This window comes from Atractosteus spatula, chromosome 3 (genome assembly GCF_055471065.1).
Source record: "Atractosteus spatula isolate fAtrSpa1 chromosome 3, fAtrSpa1.hap1, whole genome shotgun sequence".
NCBI classification, from domain to species: domain Eukaryota; kingdom Metazoa; phylum Chordata; class Actinopteri; order Semionotiformes; family Lepisosteidae; genus Atractosteus; species Atractosteus spatula.
Window position 1 is genome coordinate 68,138,708 of NC_142708.1, and position 20,901 is coordinate 68,159,608.

The following is a 20,901-nucleotide window of genomic DNA, read 5'->3' on the forward strand; positions in this document are numbered from 1 at the left end:
GGCGTCTGAGCGCAGAGGGCCTGCGCTCGGAGGTACAGCCCCTCCCCTCCGGCAACTAGCGATAATTTAATACTGAGCAGGAGCAGTGCTGTCAGATGCCGGTTGAACTCTGTCCTGTAGCTGCGGCCCGGGTGTCTCTGAGTGAGTCTCAGGGGAGGGTTCGGGCTGGGTTTGGGTTCGGAACCAGGCGGTTTCATCACTATCAGATCCGCCATGTTGTGAAGGTCATCTGAGCTCTTTTTGTGCTCTTGTACCTGGAGAACTGCGGGCTTATCCAAGGGTATTGAATTGAAATGCTTTTTTTTTTTAACAGATGCATTTAACACACGTTTAGATGTGGTGCCATATTTAGTTTTACTGTATAATTCATGCTGGCTTTCACAAAATTAGAATGTAATCAATCAGGTCCCAGTGGCCCCGAGAGCTCAGGTTACCCTGCTGGCTCAGGCAGCTCGCTCGGAGGTCGAGTCCCGTGTCCGTCGAGCCTGCCTGAACGTCCTTTGCGACTGCTGCTGCAGTGCTGTGCCTGCAAGGCCAGCGGCCTGCCAGCACGGGGGTGGGCACCCCTTCTACCCAAATTCACCCCGTCAATCGAACCCTTTCGTCCTGAGCTCTGAAGCAGCTGATTTCTTCAGTGACTCTGAAGGGAAGTTCCCAGCAACCTGGGGCTGTTCCTGACAGCCAGGATTGAATCAGTTGTGCAGTTGACATGAGCTCCCCCGGTCCTGGTCTGGAAGGGTGACTCTCAGCGCCCGCTGGGCTGCGGCTGCCCAGGACCGGGGCTGGTACACGGCGTGCTGGAGGAGAGCAGCGAGCTCAGTTAGAAGAGTCTGCAGTTCGCAGATCAGTGTGGCCTAGCAGACGGCATTCGGTGCACTTCGTCGATTAGCAGAGGCCCGTGTTGCAGTACCTGCATCTGCAAACATGCACGCACGCTCGTGGACATACAGTACACTCCCGCCAGCGCCAGCGCCGTCTCACGCCTTGAATCGCACGCTCCCCCGTGGAAACAGAGTTGCACGCTTTCCCCGTGAAAAACATACACACTCATACACACAGGAGTAGTCTCTCTCTCTCTCTTTCTCCATGGGAAAAAGTGGAGAAGTGGCCCCTACACCCTGTGAGAGCGATTGGGTTTCAGCTGCTGGAGACGTGCGGCCTGCTTGGCACGCTTTCAGAGAGCTGGGGAGCCGCGCGCAGGGAGACCCCCTCACCACCTGACTCCATTGTGCGTCTGGCATGTGGCCCTGCTCCAGGACCATTCAGCGTCTCTGCAGCCACCGGTGACTAACTGTGTGAATATTCAACAGGACGCCGCAGCCCCGCGTGCACTAGCTGCTGTGCCCCCCGTTTGCTGTGAAAAGCAGACCAGCTGTGCTCCCCCAAGAGGGCTCCCCCTTCCCTCTCTGCCTTCCTCCCCACTCTGCCTCTTCCTTCATCCCCCTTTCTCTGCCCGGCTGCTTCTCCCTCTTCTTTTCTCTCTCCTTTCCAGCTCTTAGTAGGTCAAGAAACTCTTTCATTCAAAGCGGAAGGGAGGCACATAGCCTAATGAGAAACATTCAATCTAGCAGGATCCTGGGGAATCGCACAGGATCCCAGCACTGCAGTGATGTCAAATGGCCTTCCTCCCAAAACTCTCAGCTAATAGTTAGGTGTGGTTGATGGTGTATTTGTATAGAGCAGCACATAAGGGAAGACTGAAGACTGAAGACTGTAATTGAGTCATCAAGTGTGCAGATCAATATCATCAGTGTCAGTGTGCAGATCAGTGTCAGTGTACAGATCAGTATCAGTGTGCAGATCAGTGTCTGTGCAGTAGTCGGTGTGCAGATCGGTGTCAGTGTGCAGATCAGTGTCTGTGCAGTAGTCGGTGTGCAGATCGGTGTCAGTGTGCAGATCGGTATCAGTGTGCAGATCAGTGTCAGTGTACAGATCAGTGTCTGTGCAGTAGTCGGTGTGCAGATCGGTGTCAGTGTGCAGATCGGTGTCTGTGCAGTAGTCGGTGTGCAGATCGGTGTCAGTGTGCAGATCGGTGTCAGTGTGCAGATCAGTGTCTGTGCAGTAGTCAATGTGCAGATCAGTGTCAGTGTACAGATCAGTGTCAGTGTGCAGATCAGTGTCTGTGCAGTAGTTGGTGTGCGGATCGGTGTCAGTGTGTAGAGCTGTGTCAGTGTGCAGACCAGTGTCAGTGTATAGAGCTGTGTCTGTGTGCAGAAGTGTTTGTAAATAGATCAGTGTCAGTGTGCAGATCTGTGTCAGTGTATAGAGCTTTGACAATGTTAGTGTTGGTTGTCATGGTTCGGAGCTGCTGATTTCCTGCTTTACAGCTTTATTAACGTTCTTTTTAACGGCCCTCTTCTGTTTAAGGAGGACTTGAGCAGATGAAAGATAAGTGCACTGCACAGGGCCGTTCTTCATTATGCACTAGAAAGTGTAGCAGATCTGATGACCACAGGAACAAGCCCCATTTATTCAAATGAAAAGGGTAGTTTGTTTTCATTTAGACTTAAAATAGATCCTGCTGAAGTGTGAGTGTAAAAAACCTCCTTTGTTCTTAGTGTGTTTTTTAGATTTTTATTGTTTGTGCTTTTATAGCTACAGAGAGCCTTAGAATGGGGTGTTTAACACTTTTGAGACAGAAGAGGAAGTTCTAGACCTAAAGGATGAGACAGAGCTGTAACTGGGAGGGGTGAGGGTTCGAGACAGAGATAGAGAGAGCTGGGAGTGGAGGGGTGAGGGTTCGAGACAGAGATAGAGAGAGCTGGGAGTGGAGGGGTGAGGGTTCGAGACAGAGATAGAGAGAGCTGAGAGTGGAGGGGTGAGGGTTCGAGACAGAGATAGAGAGAGCTGGGAGTGGAGGGGTGAGGGTTCGAGACAGAGATAGAGCTGGGAGTGGAGGGGTGAGGGTTCGAGACAGAGATAGAGAGAGCTGGGAGTGGAGGGGTGAGGGTTCGAGACAGAGATAGAGAGAGCTGAGAGTGGAGGGGTGAGGGTTCGAGACAGAGATAGAGAGAGCTGGGAGTGGAGGGGTGAGGGTTCGAGACAGAGATAGAGCTGGGAGTGGAGGGGTGAGGGTTCGAGACAGAGATAGAGAGAGCTGGGAGTGGAGGGGTGAGGGTTCGAGACAGAGATAGAGAGAGCTGGGAGTGGAGGGGTGAGGGTTCAATACAGAGATAGAGAGAGCTGGGAGTGGAGGGGTGAGGGTTCGAGACAGAGATAGAGAGAGCTGGGAGTGGAGGGGTGAGGGTTCGAGACAGAGATAGAGAGAGCTGGGAGTGGAGGGGTGAGGGTTCGAGACAGAGATAGAGAGAGCTGGGAGTGGAGGGGTGAGGGTTCGAGACAGAGATAGAGAGAGCTGGGAGTGGATATATTCATGGTGCCTATGAATATATTTGTTGATAGTGGTGTGGTTTTGGCCAGCAGGCGTAGTTTAAGAGAATCTTGAATCTGTTGAGATACTTAAAAATTCTTCTCAAGTCTTGGGACTTCTGTGTTGCTGATGTCCGTGTGGGGGGGAGGGCTCCAGCTGCTCCCTGCGGCAGGGCTGTCCCAGTGTGTCTGCAGGCTTTCATTCCAACGCGCCTCCCGACGACTCAAATCAGCTTCATTATTGACTTAATTGGACCCATTTCCCAGCTGTTCTGCTGCTGCTGCTTCAAAGAGGGCTGCACAGCCCCAGTGAAACAGCTCTGCAGCGGGAGAGAGCAGGAATCCCCTTCTCTCTCTCCATCTCCGTCTCTCTCCTTTCTTCTTTGGCTGTAGATGATACAACAGCGAAAGGAGAAGAGAACAGAAACGCTGTCAGCGGGGACAGCGCTGATTTCAACATTAATTGAACACAGCTGCAGCCAGTTAAACATTAATTGCCAATTAATTAGGCTTGCTGCTCCGGGTGGATTATTACATTTTAAAAATACATAATTCATAACGCCGTTTGTTGGAACTCGGCTCTATCTCGCGAGCGCCGTGCGGATCCGCCCTGGGAAATGAGCCCTGGAGAAGCTCGGAAAGGTTGAGGAGAACAGGAGCCGAGAGACTAGACGTTGCAGCGCGGGCCGGTGTCCGGATCCTTTCCCCGGATTGTCCCAGCGCTGCGCGGGCCTTTCGGACTCGCCGGCCTCCTCCTCTTCCTCCCCCGCCCTCTTCATCACTTCATCTCTGGCGCATTCCTTGCCTCCCTGCGTCTTCCAGTGGTTCCTTCCTCCTCCTTGTCTTTCTGAAGCCCAGAAGGGCCGAGATGTCCAGACTCAGCAGGACGTGCTCTCAGTCAGCAGGGCGGCCCCAAGAGCAGAGCTCCGGAGCTGCTTACACTCGGGGTGCACTGGGGCCGGCTGGTGGGGTCTCCTCTGACCCCTCGCTCGTTCTGCATGAAGAGTCCCGCCTCCCTCACGGCGGGCCTAACGAAATGAGCAATGCCTTTCCCCCACATTCAGAGGACTCGATCAATAGCATAGCGTTGGTCTTTGGGCGAGTGCGATGAGTGTTGTGTGCACAGTGAAGAGGGAGTGTGCAGTTATTGAGGCTCAGGGTGATCGTGGGCCAGGAAGGTGTGCAGATTCCGGTGGGAAGGACGTGTAATGACCGATGTATGGGTTGACGTCTTTTATGTCATGTTATATTGATTTTTTCATGAACATCTGTACTATTTCCTTTATAGTTCGGGTGGGAAGCTGCGTCAGCATGCGTAGGCAGCAAAGGAACAAGTAAGAGGTTTATTCCATGCTGAAAAAAAAGAAGAAAGAAAACACAATGTTTCGGCCGTGGAGACACACCTGAAGAAGGCTCCACAGGCGAAATGTTGTGTTTTCTTTCATCTTTTTTTCAGCATGGAATAAACCTATTACTTGTTCCTGTTTCCTTTATGTTTGTACGGTTTCTTTGCTTCTTGTAAGTCTGCGTACGCGTAAAAGCAAAACTCATTTCTGAGAGATCTGACAATAAAGTATTTCCCGTGTCGTACCGCATCGCGTCCTCCTCCTTTTCTGTCTCCACCTCGTTCTCCTTCATTTCGTCCTTCCTCTGTCCTTCTCCTCTTCATCTTCCTTCCCCTCCTCCCTTCTGCTTCATCTGCCTCCTTCCTGCCCCGTCCATCAACAGCACGCCTTCACTTCTTCTGGGGTCCCGCAGTCTGAGCTCTCGAGTCCCCCCCAGCCTTCAGATGAGTTTTACCGCTCCGCAGATCACACATGGGGCAGATGCAGACTATAATGTATAATAACAATTCCTGTCACTTATTCAGCGCTTTTCTGGACACTCCCCTCAAAGCACTTTACAGGTAATGGGGATCCCCTTCCCCACCACCAGTGTGCAGCCCCACCTGGATGATGCACCAGTACTCTCCCCACACACCAGCTCTCAGTGGGGAGGAGAGCAGAGTGATGAAGCCAGTTCAGAGAGGGGGATTATTAGGAGGCCATGATTGGTAAGGGCCAATGGGACAGTTGGCCAGGACGCCGGGGTAACACCTCTACTCTTTTCACCCTGAGATTTCTAATGACCACAGAGAGTCAGGACCTCGGTTTTATGTCTCATCTAAAGGACGGCGTCTTTTTACAGTATAGTGTCCCCGTCACTATACTGGGGCATTAGGACCCACACAGACCGCAGGGTGAGCGCCCCCTACTGGTCCCACTAACACCTCTTCCAGCAGCAGCCATAGCTTTCCCAGGAGGTCTCCCATCCAGGTACTGGCCAAGCTCACACCTGCTGAGCTTCAGTGGGCTGCCAGTCGTGAGCTACAGTAGCTCTCCTCTTCCCTCTCTTGGGCTTCTTTGTCCATGAAGACATCCCTGCCCGTTTCTCCTGTGCTTCCAAGCCCCTGAGTGGGACTGCACTGCATCAGAGAGTCTCCCTCAGACGTGGCGTTCTGACCCCGGGTCTGCACTGGGGTCAGTGGTGGCCAGGAAGAGGCCGATGTTGTTTGCTTAAAGCAGAGCCAAGGGGCTGAACCACAGATCCCAGCAGCAGGCTCGATCACGGCACAGGCAGGCTGTTTCGAGAGTTCCCTCGGCTAAGGGCTGGTCTGTTTCCTGCCGCTGTGTGTTCGGTCCCGATGCCTGCTGAGCCTCTGTCCTTCTGTCTCCTTCTCGTCTCGTCTCGTCGTTCTGTGGAGGACCGTCTCTAGGCTGTGGGTGTTCCCTGAGCCTTCGCCACCTGTAGTGCTCACGCAGTGGCCTGATTTTGGGGGATGTTTGCCGGAGTGCAGGAGCAGACGCGCCTGCACACATCCCCACCCACTCTCCCACTCACCCACTCACCCACTCTCCCATTCTCCCACTCTCCCATTCTCCCACTCTCCCACTCACCCACTCGGAGTCTTCCACACACGGCTCTCATCCTCTGCAGAGCTGCGCCTCTGTCTCAGCCACACACCTGCACAAGAAAGCCACCCAGCCTTGCACGTGCACAGGTGTCTGGAAGCATGCGGCCGACGTTGGTGTGCTGCTCGTGCTGCTCGTGCAGCTTTCTTACGGTTTCAGCACTCCTGCGGAGCAGACATCGGCTCTGCTGTACCACGTGTTCTCTCAGTGTGCACCCTGCTTTGCTTTGGCTAACCACTTTAGCATACTTTAGCGCACTTTTACCTCTCATCTCAGTGGAGTGGTGTTGCACTTACTACTACTGCTTTAAGCATGGTGCTCCCCTGTGGGCTCCTTCTCACATGTGCACATGCACCCTGTGTGTTTACTGACACTTAACGTCACCTCTTAATCACCCTGAATTCACCAGCACACACACACACTGTCACACCTGACTGGACTGTAGACACTGCTAGAGCCACTGCTGTCCCTCTCCTCTCACACTCACCCTGAATTCAACAACACACACACACTGTCACACCTGACTGTACTGTAGACACTGCTAGAGCCACTGCTGTTCCTCTCCTCTCACACTCAACCTGAATTCAACAACACACACACACTGTCACACCTGACTGTACTGTAGACACTGCTAGAGCCACTGCTGTCCCTCTCCTCTCACACTCACCCTGAATTCACCAACGCACACACACACACTGTCACACCTGACTGTACTGTAGACACTGCTAGAGCCACTGCTGTCCCTCTCCTCTCACACTCACCCTGAATTCACCAACGCACACACACACACTGTCACACCTGACTGTGCTGGAGACACTGCTGTCCTTCCTTAGGTCAAAAATATCTTGAGGCTTGTTCAGCATATCAGTGCACGACGTTCCCTTAAATTCCAGAGTGGATCTGGATGCCCTGAATGAATTAAAGTCACATAATATTTTCTATGACATGATGACTAGAACTCTACACTATATTCTAAATGGGGGCTTACTAGTGTATCATACCAATTTTAACATAGCATTCCTTGATTAAAATTCTGCACTATATCTCCTAAGATTTTGTATGCTTTTTCACTGATATGTAAATGATATGTCAATATAAATACCTAAGTCTTTTTTTATACAAGCTCATTGTTTGTCATTTTGTATTTTTTATAGTTCATACTTTGTTTTTGGTATCTCCATGCAAAACCCTGGACTTGTCTACCGTACATTAGCACTCCTTCCTGTAATTTGAGAATTCAGTGCTCACGAATATGTTATCTTTTATTCATTTTTTTAAACTAATCTTCAAAAGCATTCGGAAAATTGAAACAAACCATGTCACGTGCCCTGTGCTTATCCATTGCTGTTGCTGCTTGTTCAAAGAACTCGAACACACACACAGGAGTGCTGTGTGAGACCTGCCTTTTCTAAACCCACGTTTAGACTGTGCTCTAAGATCTTTTTTCCCATGTAGGTGACTCTCTTGGTCTTATAATTGATTCCACAACCTTATATGTGATAGAAGTCAGAGTTATTGGTCCATCATGACTGTTTGTCAGTTTTCTCACCCTTTTTATGGACGGGCACTAGATTAGCAATTCACCAGGCCTTGGGGAATGTGCGCTCTCTGACATCAAGGGCCACAGTGAATTATGGGAGAGCAACAGCTGTCATGTCCTTGCTTTTTGGTCTGCAGAGCTTCCTGGGAGGAAACGTCTTGTCCTCAGCTTTTCAGACGTTAAGTGGCTCCGTCTCACAGTGTGGTCAATCGAGTTCACACCACTGACATACACTGCAGTTCGCCACATTACCCAGCCAGCATTCTAAAAATCAGTTCGCACGGGGAGCTGGGTCAGCATGCGTAGGCTGGAAAGGAACAAGTAAAAGTTTAGTCCACGCTGAAGAGAGAAGAAAAGAAACACAACGTTTCGGCTGTGGAGCGTGACACCCCAAGAAGGCTCCGCAGCCGAAATGCTCCGTTTCCTCTCTTCTCTTTTCAGCATAAGACCTGTGTGCGCTCTTGAAAAGACACTTGGAAGTGTCCGTTTCGAGGTCGTCTTGACAGCAGGTCCCTTTATCATGCAATCAGTCCAATCTGTGCCCTAGAAAAAGGGCTTCGGAACCCTTGGTGTCAGTCAGACGGGGGCTCAGCTCAGCCGGCCTCCGCCCCATCCGAAAGCGAAAGGGCACCATTGGTATTACTTCGCGGGGGCCTGGATTGCGTTCTGGGGTTCTCCCCTGCCGGAATCGTCTCCCGGATCGGGGCAGCAGGGTTCCGTCGAGCTTGCGCCTCTTCCCCCGGTCTGCGTCCCTTTCCTCTTGTTTCCGAGAGGAGCAGCTGTCCGCGGGGACGGTGTGAGGGGCTCACCCCCATCGGCTTCCCCTCGCTGAGCCTCGCTGTCTCCGGTGTACCCCCACCCCCCGATTCTCTCCTGCCCAGATTCTAATTCACGCTTTCCCTGTGAGGACCGAGCTTCGCCGGCGTGACGCCGACACACAGACGGCACCGGAGCGCTCGCACGGAGCTGCAGAGAGCGCCTTGTCCGCGTCCGCGAACCTGTATAATCCGGCGCGGCACGGCGTCCCTGTCCCTCCCTGTCTCCCGCTGCCGGCTCCCGCCTGACCCGGTTGTGAATCGGGGCCGGGAGACGGACGAGAGCGGAGACGCCTGGCTCCCCGCACTCCGGCGCGTCACAGCGCTCAATGCGGGAGAGAGGGAGGGAGCAGTATGGTGGAACAGGCTGCTGAAAGCGAGGCTCAGCTCGACTGGGGGGGGTTACGAGGGGAGGGGGAGGGGCTGTTTAGAGACAGGCGAAAAAAACTGAAGCAGGCTGGCTTCTAGTGGGGGGATGGGCGATCTTTTTTTTTTCCTCTCTCGCTCTGCTTTCTGTGTGTGCTGTGTCTTTCCTTTCTTTGTTTGACTACTGAGTGGAGAGGAAAAAAAAGACAGAAAAGAGAGTGTGTGTGTGTGTGAGATAGAAAGAAAGAGAGAGAGAAGGGAGGAAAGAAAGAAAGAGGAGGAAGCACACACACTCTCTTAGCACAACAAGAGTGGATTTTAAACTGAGAAATCACACGCTTTGCTTTTTTTTTTCTGCTCTCCTATCTGTGGCATCCTTTGGACTGTCTTCATCTTCTTTTCATTTTTGGGGGATTTTATTAAAACACGTCTCCAGCCAGACCTGGTCCATATTCTCATTAAAGGCAGAGGACAAGAGTGTTTTAAGTTGGGGTCTTCGGTTTTTTTCTGTGGTTTTGTTTTTTGCATTGGATGTGTAGCAGGGGAAATATTAGACAGACACAACTGCTGTGTTTTTCTCGTTTTTAAATGCAGGAGACGCAGGAAGGTAAGTTTAAAAACATTCCAGTTATGGAATAGAAGCAGGATTTCCAAACTGCGTTCAGGAATACATAGCTCTGGTGTTTTTCCCTTTGCATTCTTTGTTCTGAAAGAAAGTGATTTTTCTGCCTCTCAGTCCCTCTTGCTGTTTTGCTGGATTGGCTTGTGTTGCAGAGTAATGTGTTCCTGCAAGGAGGAAAAAAAAATAGCTTTTTTTTTTAAATGCCATGTCCGGGTGATTTAAATATCCACGTCCGTTGATCTGCCTGATCGGATCTCTCCGAGTCTCGACTATCCCTGGACATTTTTACCTTCATCTGCTCTCCCAGTTCCACATCTCTCTCTGTCCGTGGGTTCAGCTGGTTAGATGGGTCCGTGGGCTAATTTAAGTGCTCTTGGGGTCTTATTAGTTATTAGGCGTCCTGATTATTGCTTGGCATTTTTTTTTTACAATTCTAGCAGGCTATATTTAGCTCCCTTTGCGATGCAGAACAAGCAGATAATCCCCCCCAGAAACAAAAGAGCAGGAGGCAGGGCGCACACAGCTGCCCCGGTGCGCGCAGGGCAAGCTGGCTGTGCAGGTATGTGCGCCTGGCTGCTCCGTGACTGCCGGCGTGGCGTGTCCTGTACGTGTCGGTGCCCCCGGCGCTGGGGTGACCTGCCGGGCTGCGCGTGAGTGTGCGTGTGATTGTCCGCCGCCGCGGCTGAGTGCTGAGTGCTGTGTGCTGTGTGGTGGCGAGGGGGGGTGAGAGGGCATTTCGGGCAGCTGGCGGCGCCTGCGCGCAGCCCGCACCCGTGCCGGCGAGGACTTCCACCCGCGGCACCGGCAGACGTGTTCGGCTCGCCCGCGGTTCCGGGACGGGGGGGTGGGAGCGCGGCTCGGCTCGGCGACTGCCCTCCCCGAACCGCCGGGGCGCTTGTTCTCTATTAGCTGAAGGAGCCGCGGCTACCTTTCACTCCGGAGTCAAATCTAGGAGCTGCTTAATTAACTAATTAATGGTTACCGGAAGCAGAATCCTGACTGTAGGGGCACTGCCGCGTGAGGTCTGCCGACGTCCTCGTTACGAGATGACGCCGATTGTTTTGCACGGAGGCTTCTTCCAGATGTTTTCACCACGAGAGAGAGAGAGAGAGGGCGCATGTAGTCGGTGTTTAACTTGAATGGGTCGCAGACTGTTGTGTTGATGAATGCAGCATGGAGATCTGATACAGCTGGCGGGGGGGCGGTTTAACAGCCCGAGCAGTAGCGGCGCCTTTGGAGTAGTGTGTTCCCCCTGTGAGAGCGCTATAAACAACGCCAGTGAGCGGGCACGGGGGGGCAGATCTGTGCTCAGCGCGGCTCCAGCCTGCCAGCCCGTCTCGGGCTTTTGTCAACGTGCGGACGCGGATATGGCGCTGCTGCCATCCCCCCCAAAGAGAGGCTGTGCATTCACTCGCAGAGCTGGGTGGAGGGGGGGCTCTGAGCGCTGAAAGACTGGTGACAATGGGGGGGGCCTTTAGCTTGATTGAGTGCGCCGGGGCGCCTGGCGCGATGTGTCCGTGCAGCCCGGCGCATTCCTCGCGGCCGTGCGCGCGTGTCGGACACGGAGTGTCGTTTCACTGCCCCAGGGAGACAGATATGCTAATGAAGACCCCGTTTGTTGTTGCTGTTGCAAATTCATGTCCCCGTCCCCGTATTGACTGCTACGTCTCCAAGCGCCACCAGTACTGGCCCCTTAATTGCTCCGCAGCCAGACGCTGGGAGCGCGGGCGGAAGGGGCAGCTGACAGCTAGTTCAAAGGCCGAGAGAGACGGGGGGTTTCCTGTGCGACGTGCGTGCACATGCCGCGTTCCTGTGGCTCGGGGACTCCTGTGTGCGATCCCACGGGGAAGCGCGTGTCCTCAGTTAACCGGCCTGCGTGCCGTGGTTCCTGTAGCGCCGCCCGACGCGCTCTCCAGCGGAGGAACACTTTCTCTCTCTCCTGCCGATCTGCGCTGTCGGTTCGCGGGGCTGCTTCTTCTTCTCCGCCCTGTTTTAAAGACTTCCTTCTGCTGTGTCCCAAGCCGCCTGTCCTGGGAGAGGGGGGGGGGGGGGCCGCTGTCGGAAACGGTCCAGCGGTGCAGACAGGCGCGTCACCAGCAGGACGGCCACCTTCTGAATGAAACAGACGCGCTCACTGCCTGGGTCTTCCTGGGTGCTCAAACAGCCAAACGTCGTTCAAAAACGGGGCACAAGACCTGCAGGCCTGTCCTGCAGAGAGTTAACAACTGCGGAGGAGCTTTGGCAAAGTGTGCCTGGCCGAGGAGAGCTGTCAGAGACTTTTACTAATAATAATAATAATATCATCACTTTATCAACCCTTTACAATTTCTTGCATTAGGAATTATCTTTTCGCAGACCCCAGCTCGCTCTCCATGAGACACACAGACACGGAGAGAGAGAGCCTGGGGTCAGAGCACAGGGTCAGCCATTTATACAGCACCCCTGGAGCAGTTGGGGTTAAGGGCCTTGCTCAGGGGCCCAACAGAGTAGGATTCCTCTGCCGGCTGCGGGATTTGAACCAGCAACCTTCCAGCCACTGGCGCAGATCCTGAGCCACAGAGCCACCGCTCCACGGTAGCGACTGGCGATAAGATCTGTAACTTCTAACACTGGGGAATAGACCTGGTTTGAGACAAGTCAGACATGCAAATCTCAACAGCTTTATTCTCCCTCACTGTTTGTTTTTTCGGCTGCTTGTTTGGCTCTAGTGATGCGGTTAGCCACCGCCGGTGCTGGAGGTCCCTGTCTGAAACCGGAGCACTGACCAGTGGGCCAGGCGCTCGGTCCGGGTCTGGCTTGTTTGTGTGCGCTGCGGCCGGGGCTCTGGGTATAATCCTGGGTTGTGGACTCTTGCGTGTGGAGGCTGCATGTTCCCCCTGTGTTCACATGGGTTTTCTGCAGCTTCCTGACACTCTTCCCAGAGATGTGGCCTTGGTCACCAGGTGTGTCCAGGTGGGCCCTGTGTGATTGAGTGTGCGCTAAGATGCTGTCATGGTCCCACCTGCCCCGAGGAGACGCCACCGTTATTTAGACTCGGCTTCCGTTAATCAACGCTAACCGGCTCCTAATTGCCACTAACAGCATCGCCTGGGCTGACTGTCCTATCCCACACTACTTGAAGACTGCTTACCCGCTCCAGTGCAGCAGGGTCTGCGGCGCAGCGGATAGCGCGTTGGACTTCTAGACAGTGACCTGGTGAAGTCATGCAAAAGTTGTGGGTGCGAGCCCCACCAGAGTCGTTCTGGGGCGGTGCGGTGGCTCTGTTCCTACGCCTGTCGCTAGAAGGTTGCCAGTTCGAATCCCACGGCCGGCAGAGGAATCCTGCTCCGTTGGGCCCCTGAGCAAGGCCCTTAACCCCAGCTGCTCCAGGGGTGCTCTATAAATGGCTGACCCTGCACTCTGACCCCCAGCTTCTCCCCCTGTCTGTGTGTCTCATGGAGAGCAAGCTGGGGTATGCAGAAAGACAAATTCCTAATCCAGGAAACTGTAAATGGCCAATAAAGGGATTTTATCTGATTGAGTCTGCACGTCAGACCAGTGCTTCTTAACTTGTTCTTCCTGATCTCCTGGCTTCGTGACCGGTTCTCCTTCTTAGACTACGGCTTCGGATTTGACTTCTCGGATAAGTGCACCTGGCTTCCTAGGAATTCGCATAGCGTCCAACAGCTACGCAGTCGGTTCACTCTGGTACAGATGCAGTGGCATCGTACCAGGGTGTAGTGTCGCCAAGCTCCTCGTGCTCCTGGGTTAGGCTCCGAGTTGGATTTACAGGAAGCAGCAGCTTCCTGATGGCGGGTGGACGATGACGGATCATTCAGAGTCTCACGAGTGAGCTACAGCGTGAGCAACAGCTGCTCCTGCAGAGTTGTGGACAACAGGACCTCGGGTTAAATGTCGCGTTTAGGCTGAAGTGCATTTAGAAATAAGAACAGGAGGCATTTCTTTACACAAAGAGGTGTGGGAGTATAGAGCAAAATACCCAGTCACGTACCTGGAATGGCAAGACCTGATTCTCAGCCCCCTGACTTCAGTGACTGAAGGCGGCTTCTACAGTGCGATTAGTGCGTTGGTCAGTCCCAGTCCATGTCTTGGCTGTGCAAGATGCCGTTTTTACACTGTTAGCAATGTGGGCTTCCTGTCCTGCGGGCTTGAAACAGTGTGGAGCTGGCTCTCTGGAAGCTGTGTCCACCCAGGGCTGCCCAGTGCTGGTCCTGGAGGGGCTCGGCGGCCCACGGATCACGCTGGCTGGAGTGAGGCCTGCGGCGCTGGCGAAGGCTGGGTGACGGACACCGCCAGCGCTCCCGCGGGCGGAGCAGGTCTGTGCTTCAGCGGGCCTGTGGTTTCTCAGTGTGCACTTGAACTTGAGCTTTATTGTCATATGTAACCGGTTTATGTACTGGTACAACGGAATTCTTACTGACAGAAAGTCTCTCGATTGTTAAAACAAGTGTAAAAACACAAAGTGCAGACAGTGCATCAAGACACCATACAAACAGTAGACAGTGTATAAGCAAACAGTTTGAATGTAAACAATGCAGACGTGTAAACAATGACTGGAGATGTGCAATAAATAAGAACTCATAATGAGGTAGAGGGTGTAGGTGTGGTCCGAGGGGCATGGCTAAACGTGTTCGCCGATCGCACTGCTTGTGGATAGAAGCTTCGCTGTGCTCTCGGACATGTCCGGTGGGCGTCCCGCGTGGCTGCGGCGTGCCCTGGCGTGTGCCGCGCTCTGCTCGGTGACAGGTTTAACCTGATCGGCCTGCCTCCGCCAGAGGGAACAGACGGGCTGCGCCCACGCGCCCTTCAGCCCCTGGGGCACAGTCTCTCTCCCGGCACACCGGCATCACTGAGCCCCGCCTGCTTCCCAGAGGGGTGATGAGCAGAGACCCTGGCTGCAGAAACATCTCCGCCTCTGTCCCTTCCCCTGAAGCTGCGTTGTGCTCTGTATATCTAAGCCGCTTCTACCTGAGTAAGATAACAAGAGAGCTATCCTGATTTCTGTGATCGGCTGTGCTTCTGCGGCACAATACCAAGCACAACGCAGAGCAGACACCAACACGTCAGCGCTGTGAGCGGCAGAGCTCGGATGTGTGCAGTGCCCTGTGCAGGGTCTGGCTCAGACGTTCAGGTGGAAGGCTGTGGTTGAAAGGTGGGGTGCAGGAAAACTGGACACTTCCACCTTTTGGGCGGGAGAGCGTGAATGTTTGTAACAGCTCGGGGTGCTGGGCAGATGGCTGAGCACTGCGCCAGCGGTTTGCTTCCTCCCTACCCTGGAAACATCTTGCACATTCTTCTGAGGAGTTCTATTTAACAGCGAGGACGGTGACTTGCAGCAGAAAGTTTGTCCGGAGCTGCAGTCAAAACACATTTGATAAGAAATTTTAATGGGATGCTTGCAGGCCAATGTGTGAGGGAGGAGATAAAAGTGTCGTGCGAGGCAGACAGAGCAGTCTGCCACCTTGAGCCGGGAGACTGGGGGAGGTGCAGACAGCCTCTCCTCGGCGCTGTGGGCTGAGCTGTTTGTGCTGAACCTGCCATGATTCCACTGAGCTTTTACTTCATCAAAAATTGATTTTTGCCTTCGTTTGCTCTGCTTGCTCCTCTGTTTTCACTCTCTTTTCACTGTGCTTCCTGCTCTGTCTTATCATTTTTTTACCGCGCCCGTCGGCACTTTCCCTGTGCCTTCAGCTTGCTCTCGGGACGCTGTGCCGTGGGGCAGTAAAGGTTCGAGCCAGATGCATCGCGGAGGCCGGTGTTTGTGAGAGGGTGGGTGTCTGTAGCTCAGTGCTGGAGAGCGAGTGTGTCTGTCTAGGGCAGTGCTGAGAGGGGAGAGGGCAGGTGTGTGTGTGTGTAACAGTGCTGAGAGGGGAGAGGGCAGGTGTGTGTGTGTGTAACACAGTGCTGAGAGGGGAGAGGGCAGGGGTGTGTGTGTCTGTCTAGGGCAGTGCTGAGAGGGGAGAGGGCAGGGCTGTGTGTGTGTAACACAGTGCTGAGAGGGGAGAGGGCAGGGGTGTGTGTCTGTCTAGGGCAGTGCTGAGAGGGGAGAGGGCAGGGGTGTGTGTGTGTAACACAGTGCTGAGAGGGGAGAGGGCAGGGGTGTGTGTCTGTCTAGGGCAGTGCTGAGAGGGGAGAGGGCAGGGGTGTGTGTGTGTAACAGTGCTGAGAGGGGAGAGGGCAGGTGTGTGTGTGTGTAACAGTGCTGAGAGGGGAGAGGGCAGGGGTGTGTGTGTGTAACACAGTGCTGAGAGGGGAGAGGGCAGGGGTGTGTGTGTGTGTAACAGTGCTGAGAGGGGAGAGGGCAGGGGTGTGTGTGTCTGTCTAGGGCAGTGCTGAGAGGGGAGAGGGCAGGGGTGTGTGTGTGTAACACAGTGCTGAGAGGGGAGAGGGCAGGGGTGTGTGTCTGTCTAGGGCAGTGCTGAGAGGGGAGAGGGCAGGGGTGTGTGTGTGTAACACAGTGCTGAGAGGGGAGAGGGCAGGGGTGTGTGTGTCTGTCTAGGGCAGTGCTGAGAGGGGAGAGGGCAGGTGTGTGTGTGTGTAACAGTGCTGAGAGAGGAGAGGGCAGGGGTGTGGGTCTGTCTAGGGCAGTGCTGAGAGGGGAGAGGGCAGGGGTGTGTGTGTGTAACACAGTGCTGAGAGGGGAGAGGGCAGGGGTGTGTGTGTGTAACACAGTGCTGAGAGGGGAGAGGGCAGGGGTGTGTGTGTGTAACACAGTGCTGAGAGGGGAGAGGGCAGGGCTGTGTGTGTGTGACACAGTGCTGAGAGGGGAGAGGGCAGGGGTGTGTGTGTGTAACACAGTGCTGAGAGGGGAGAGGGCTGGGGTATGTGTGTGTAACACAGTGCTGAGAGGGGAGAGGGCAGGGCTGTGTGTGTGTAACACAGTGCTGAGAGGGGAGAGGGCAGGTGTGTGTGTGTGTAACACAGTGCTGAGAGGGGAGAGGGCAGGGCTGTCTGTGTGTAACACAGTGCTGAGAGGGGAGAGGGCAGGGGGGTGTGTGTGTGTAACACAGTGCTGAGAGGGGAGAGGGCAGGGGTGTGTGTGTGTGTAACACAGTGCTGAGAGGGGAGAGGGCAGGGGTGTGTGTGTGTGTGTAACACAGTGCTGAGAGGGGAGAGGGCAGGGGTGTGTGTGTGTGTGTAACACAGTGCTGAGAGGGGAGAGGGCAGGGGTGTGTGTGTGTGTAACACAGTGCTGAGAGGGGAGAGGGCAGGGGTGTGTGTGTGTGTGTAACACAGTGCTGAGAGGGGAGAGGGCAGGGGTGTGTGTGTGTAACACAGTGCTGAGAGGGGAGAGGGCAGGGGTGTGTGTGTGTAACACAGTGGTGAGAGGGGAGAGGGCAGGACTGTGTGTGTGTAACACAGTGCTGAGAGGGGAGAGGGCAGGGCTGTGTGTGTGTAACACAGTGCTGAGAGGGGAGAGGGCAGGGCTGTGTGTGTGTAACACAGTGCTGAGAGGGGAGAGGGCAGGGCTGTGTGTGTGTAACACAGTGCTGAGAGGGGAGAGGGCAGGGGTGTGTGTGTGTGTAACACAGTGCTGAGAGGGGAGAGGCAGGGGTGTGTGTGTGTAACACAGTGCTGAGAGGGGAGAGGGCAGGGGTGTGTGTGTGTGTAACACAGTGCTGAGAGGGGAGAGGGCAGGGGTGTGTGTGTAACACAGTGCTGAGAGGGGAGAGGGCAGGGGTGTGTGTGTGTAACACAGTGCTGAGAGGGGAGAGGGCAGGGGTGTGTGTGTGTGTAACACAGTGCTGAGAGGGGAGAGGGCAGGGGGGTGTGTGTGTGTAACACAGTGCTGAGAGGGGAGAGGGCAGGGGGGTGTGTGTGTGTAACACAGTGCTGAGAGGGGAGAGGGCAGGGGTGTGTGTGTGTAACACAGTGCTGAGAGGGGAGAGGGCAGGGGTGTGTGTGTGTAACACAGTGCTGAGAGGGGAGAGGGCAGGGGTGTGTGTGTCTGTCTAGGGCAGTGCTGAGAGGGGAGAGGGCAGGGGTGTGTGTGTGTGTAACACAGTGCTGAGAGGGGAGAGGGCAGGGTTGTGTGTGTGTGTGTAACACAGTGCTGAGAGGGGAGAGGGCAGGGGTGTGTGTGTGTGTAACACAGTGCTGAGAGGGGAGAGGGCAGGGGTGTGTGTGTGTGTAACGCAGTGCTGAGAGGGGAGGGCAGGGATGTGTATGTGTATAGCAGTTCTGACAGGAGAGAGGGGGCGAGGGGTGTGTGTCTGTAAATCAGTGCAGGGAGACCCAGGGCTGGGGGCAGTGAGTGCACGCTGACCTCTCTTGTCAGCTCTGTTGTGTCTGTCTTTCAAACACAGCCAGCAACCTGATCCTTTCCTGAAGTCTTCTGAAAGGGGCAGAGACAGAGAGGAGACTGTTTGCACTCTTCACCAGTGGGCCTCACTGTTCCTGTCTGTCTTTCTTATCTCTCTATCTCCTCCTGCTCCATATCCTTCAGTGTCCATCTCAAGTTAGCTCTTGACTCCATCTCTAGGAATGTGTGTACTATAGCAGTGTGTCAGTACAGGGTCTTGGAGGAGTGTATCTGTGCTGTAGTGTCAGTACAGTGTCTTGGAGGAGTGTATCTGTGCTGTAGTGTCAGTACAGGGTCTTGGAGGAGTGTATCTGTGCTGTAGTGCCAGTACAGTGTCTTGGAGGAGTGTATCTGTGCTGTAGTGTCAGTACAGGGTCTTGGAGGAGTGTATCTGTGCTGTAGTGCCAGTACAGTGTCTTGGAGGAGTGTATCTGTGCTGTAGCGGTGTGTCGGTACAGTGTCTTGGAGGAGTGTATCTGTGCTGTAGTGTCAGTACAGGGTCTTGGAGGAGTGTATCTGTGCTGTAGTGTCAGTACAGTGTCTTGGAGGAGTGTATCTGTGCTGTAGTGTCAGTACAGTGTCTTGGAGGAGTGTATCTGTGCTGTAGTGTCAGTACAGTGTCTTGGAAGAGTGTATCTGTGCTGTAGCGGTGTGTCAGTACAGGGTCTTGGAGGAGTGTATCTGTGCTGTAGTGTCAGTACAGTGTCTTGGAGGAGTGTATCTGTGCTGTAGTGTCAGTACAGTGTCTTGGAGGAGTGTATCTGTGCTGTAGTGTCAGTACAGTGTCTTGGAGGAGTGTATCTGTGCTGTAGCGGTGTGTCAGTACAGTGTCTTGGAGGAGTGTATCTGTGCTGTAGTGTCAGTACAGGGTCTTGGAGGAGTGTATCTGTGCTGTAGTGTCAGTACAGTGTCTTGGAGGAGTGTATCTGTGCTGTAGTGTCAGTACAGTGTCTTGGAAGACTGTATCTGTGCTGTAGCGGTGTGTCGGTACAGTGTCTTGGAGGAGTGTATCTGTGCTGTAGTGTCAGTACAGGGTCTTGGAGGAGTGTATCTGTGCTGTAGTGTCAGTACAGTGTCTTGGAGGAGTGTATCTGTGCTGTAGCGGTGTGTCAGTACAGGGTCTTGGAGGAGTGTATCTGTGCTGTAGTGTCAGTACAGTGTCTTGGAGGAGTGTATCTGTGCTGTAGCGGTGTGTCAGTACAGTGTCTTGGAGGAGTGTATCTGTGCTGTAGTGTCAGTACAGTGTCTTGGAAGAGTGTATCTGTGCTGTAGCGGTGTGTCAGTACAGTGTCTTGGAGGAGTGTATCTGTGCTGTAGTGTCAGTACAGTGTCTTGGAGGAGAGTATCTGCGCTGTATTGTGTATTGTACTGTAGCAGCTCTCATTACTTCTGTCTTTCTCTGGTCAGTTACAACATTGCGCTGAGTCATTAACAGAAAAGTCCCTCGTTGTGTACTTTTCCTTTTGTATTGTGTTTTTCTTCATTAAAAGTAATTCGTCACTTTCTGCTGACACGGACCCCCTTCCCAAAGACATTTGCATCACAGGTGTGAAACTGGCACGATAAATTCCCGGTTTTCGCTCGGGTGGAAGTGCTTCTCGTGTGGAAGCGCTGCCCCAGCCCGGCAGGCGTGGGCTGAGCTGGGATGGCAGTGACCCGCTTCAGGGGGTGCCAAGCAGAACAGCGCAGGGGCACACACTTTCACACACCGCGGGTCTCAGCAGCTTGCAGTATGTGTGTGTGCGGTAACTGGGTCTGCCGGCGTGCCCGCTGGGCCCGGGAGGGTCCGAGTCCTGGCTGTGGGGAGCAGCTGGGTCCGAGCAGTGCCGGGTCGGGGAGGGGCGCGTGACTTGGCGAGCGCGGTGCAGCCGCACGTGGGAATGTCTTGGGTGGCGCAGTGACTCCTGATGGGAGAGCTGTGCAGTGCAGTTGTAACGGGGACCAGTGCGTCTGCAGCAGCCAGTCCCATGACTCCTTTTCCGACCCAAAGGAAGCACCAGGATGCCTGTTGAGAGGCTCTGTCCACGCGTGCTCTAGGGGCAGGAGTTTGGAGACGCTCCCTGGCCGTGGTTCGCCTGGCCCCTCCTCCCCCCCCCCAGCTCGGCGCCTGCAGCAGGCCAGCCAGCTGTTCAGTGATCCAGTTACACGCCCTGGACCGGGGCCAGCCCCGGCCCTCTGCCTGCGCTGAGCTCACGGCCCGGGCCCTTTAAAGCAGCCCTGGCGTGTTCGTGGGCCGGGACGTCAGGCAGGGGCGGGCAGGGGGAGGCCGGCTGCCACTTTCTCCACCCTCAGCTTTCCTCCTGTTGTTGTATAACACGGCAGTACCAAGGCAAGCAATAGAGGTATACCCCAATATAGGCTTCACACACTGCCATACACACGCAGTTCAATACTCTGGACTAACAGCGTTCAGTACAGGATGTAGTGCTCTCACTCTAGGCTGACAGTGTTCAGTACAGTATGTAGTGCTCTCACTCTAGGCTGACAGTGTTCAGTACAGTATGTAGTGCTCTCATTCTGGACTGACAGTGTTCAGTACCGTATGTAGCAGTGCTCTCACTCTGGACTAACAGTGTTCAGTACAGTATATACTAATATCACTCTGGGTCGACAGTATTTAGTACAGTATGTAGCAGTCCTCTCACTCCTGACTAACAGTGTTCAGTACAATATATAGTGCTCTCACTCTGGGCTAACAGTGTTCAGCACAGTTTGTATACTGTGCATATTCTGTTTCTTTTGAACACTGTGATCGGAGCCTTTCACTCTGTGCTAATGCTGATGCAATGTTATGTAACCCTGATACTCAGATATTAGAGAGTATAACAAAAAACATGATATTGTGCTTCAGATCCGATGAGAATTTAAGCAGGACAGGGTTTTTGAACCTCAGGCTTTATCACACAAAACACATTGGAGTGTAGAGTGGAGGTATA

General features: G+C 54.0%; 1 protein-coding gene across 2 annotated transcripts in view; it reads left to right on the plus strand.

Annotated features, from left to right (window-relative positions):
- Positions 1 to 20,901, plus strand: part of kdm6ba (lysine (K)-specific demethylase 6B, a) — a 124,158-nt gene that overhangs the window by 47,094 nt on the left and 56,163 nt on the right. The window contains exon 1 of one of the 2 annotated variants that reach the window (XM_088910073.1): positions 9,245 to 9,648. The exons of the other annotated variant lie outside the window; for it this stretch is intronic. The gene's annotated coding sequence lies outside the window, so the exon portion shown is untranslated. Of the gene's footprint in view, positions 1 to 9,244; positions 9,649 to 20,901 lie in introns of those variants that run through there. 2 annotated transcript variants of the gene reach the window in all.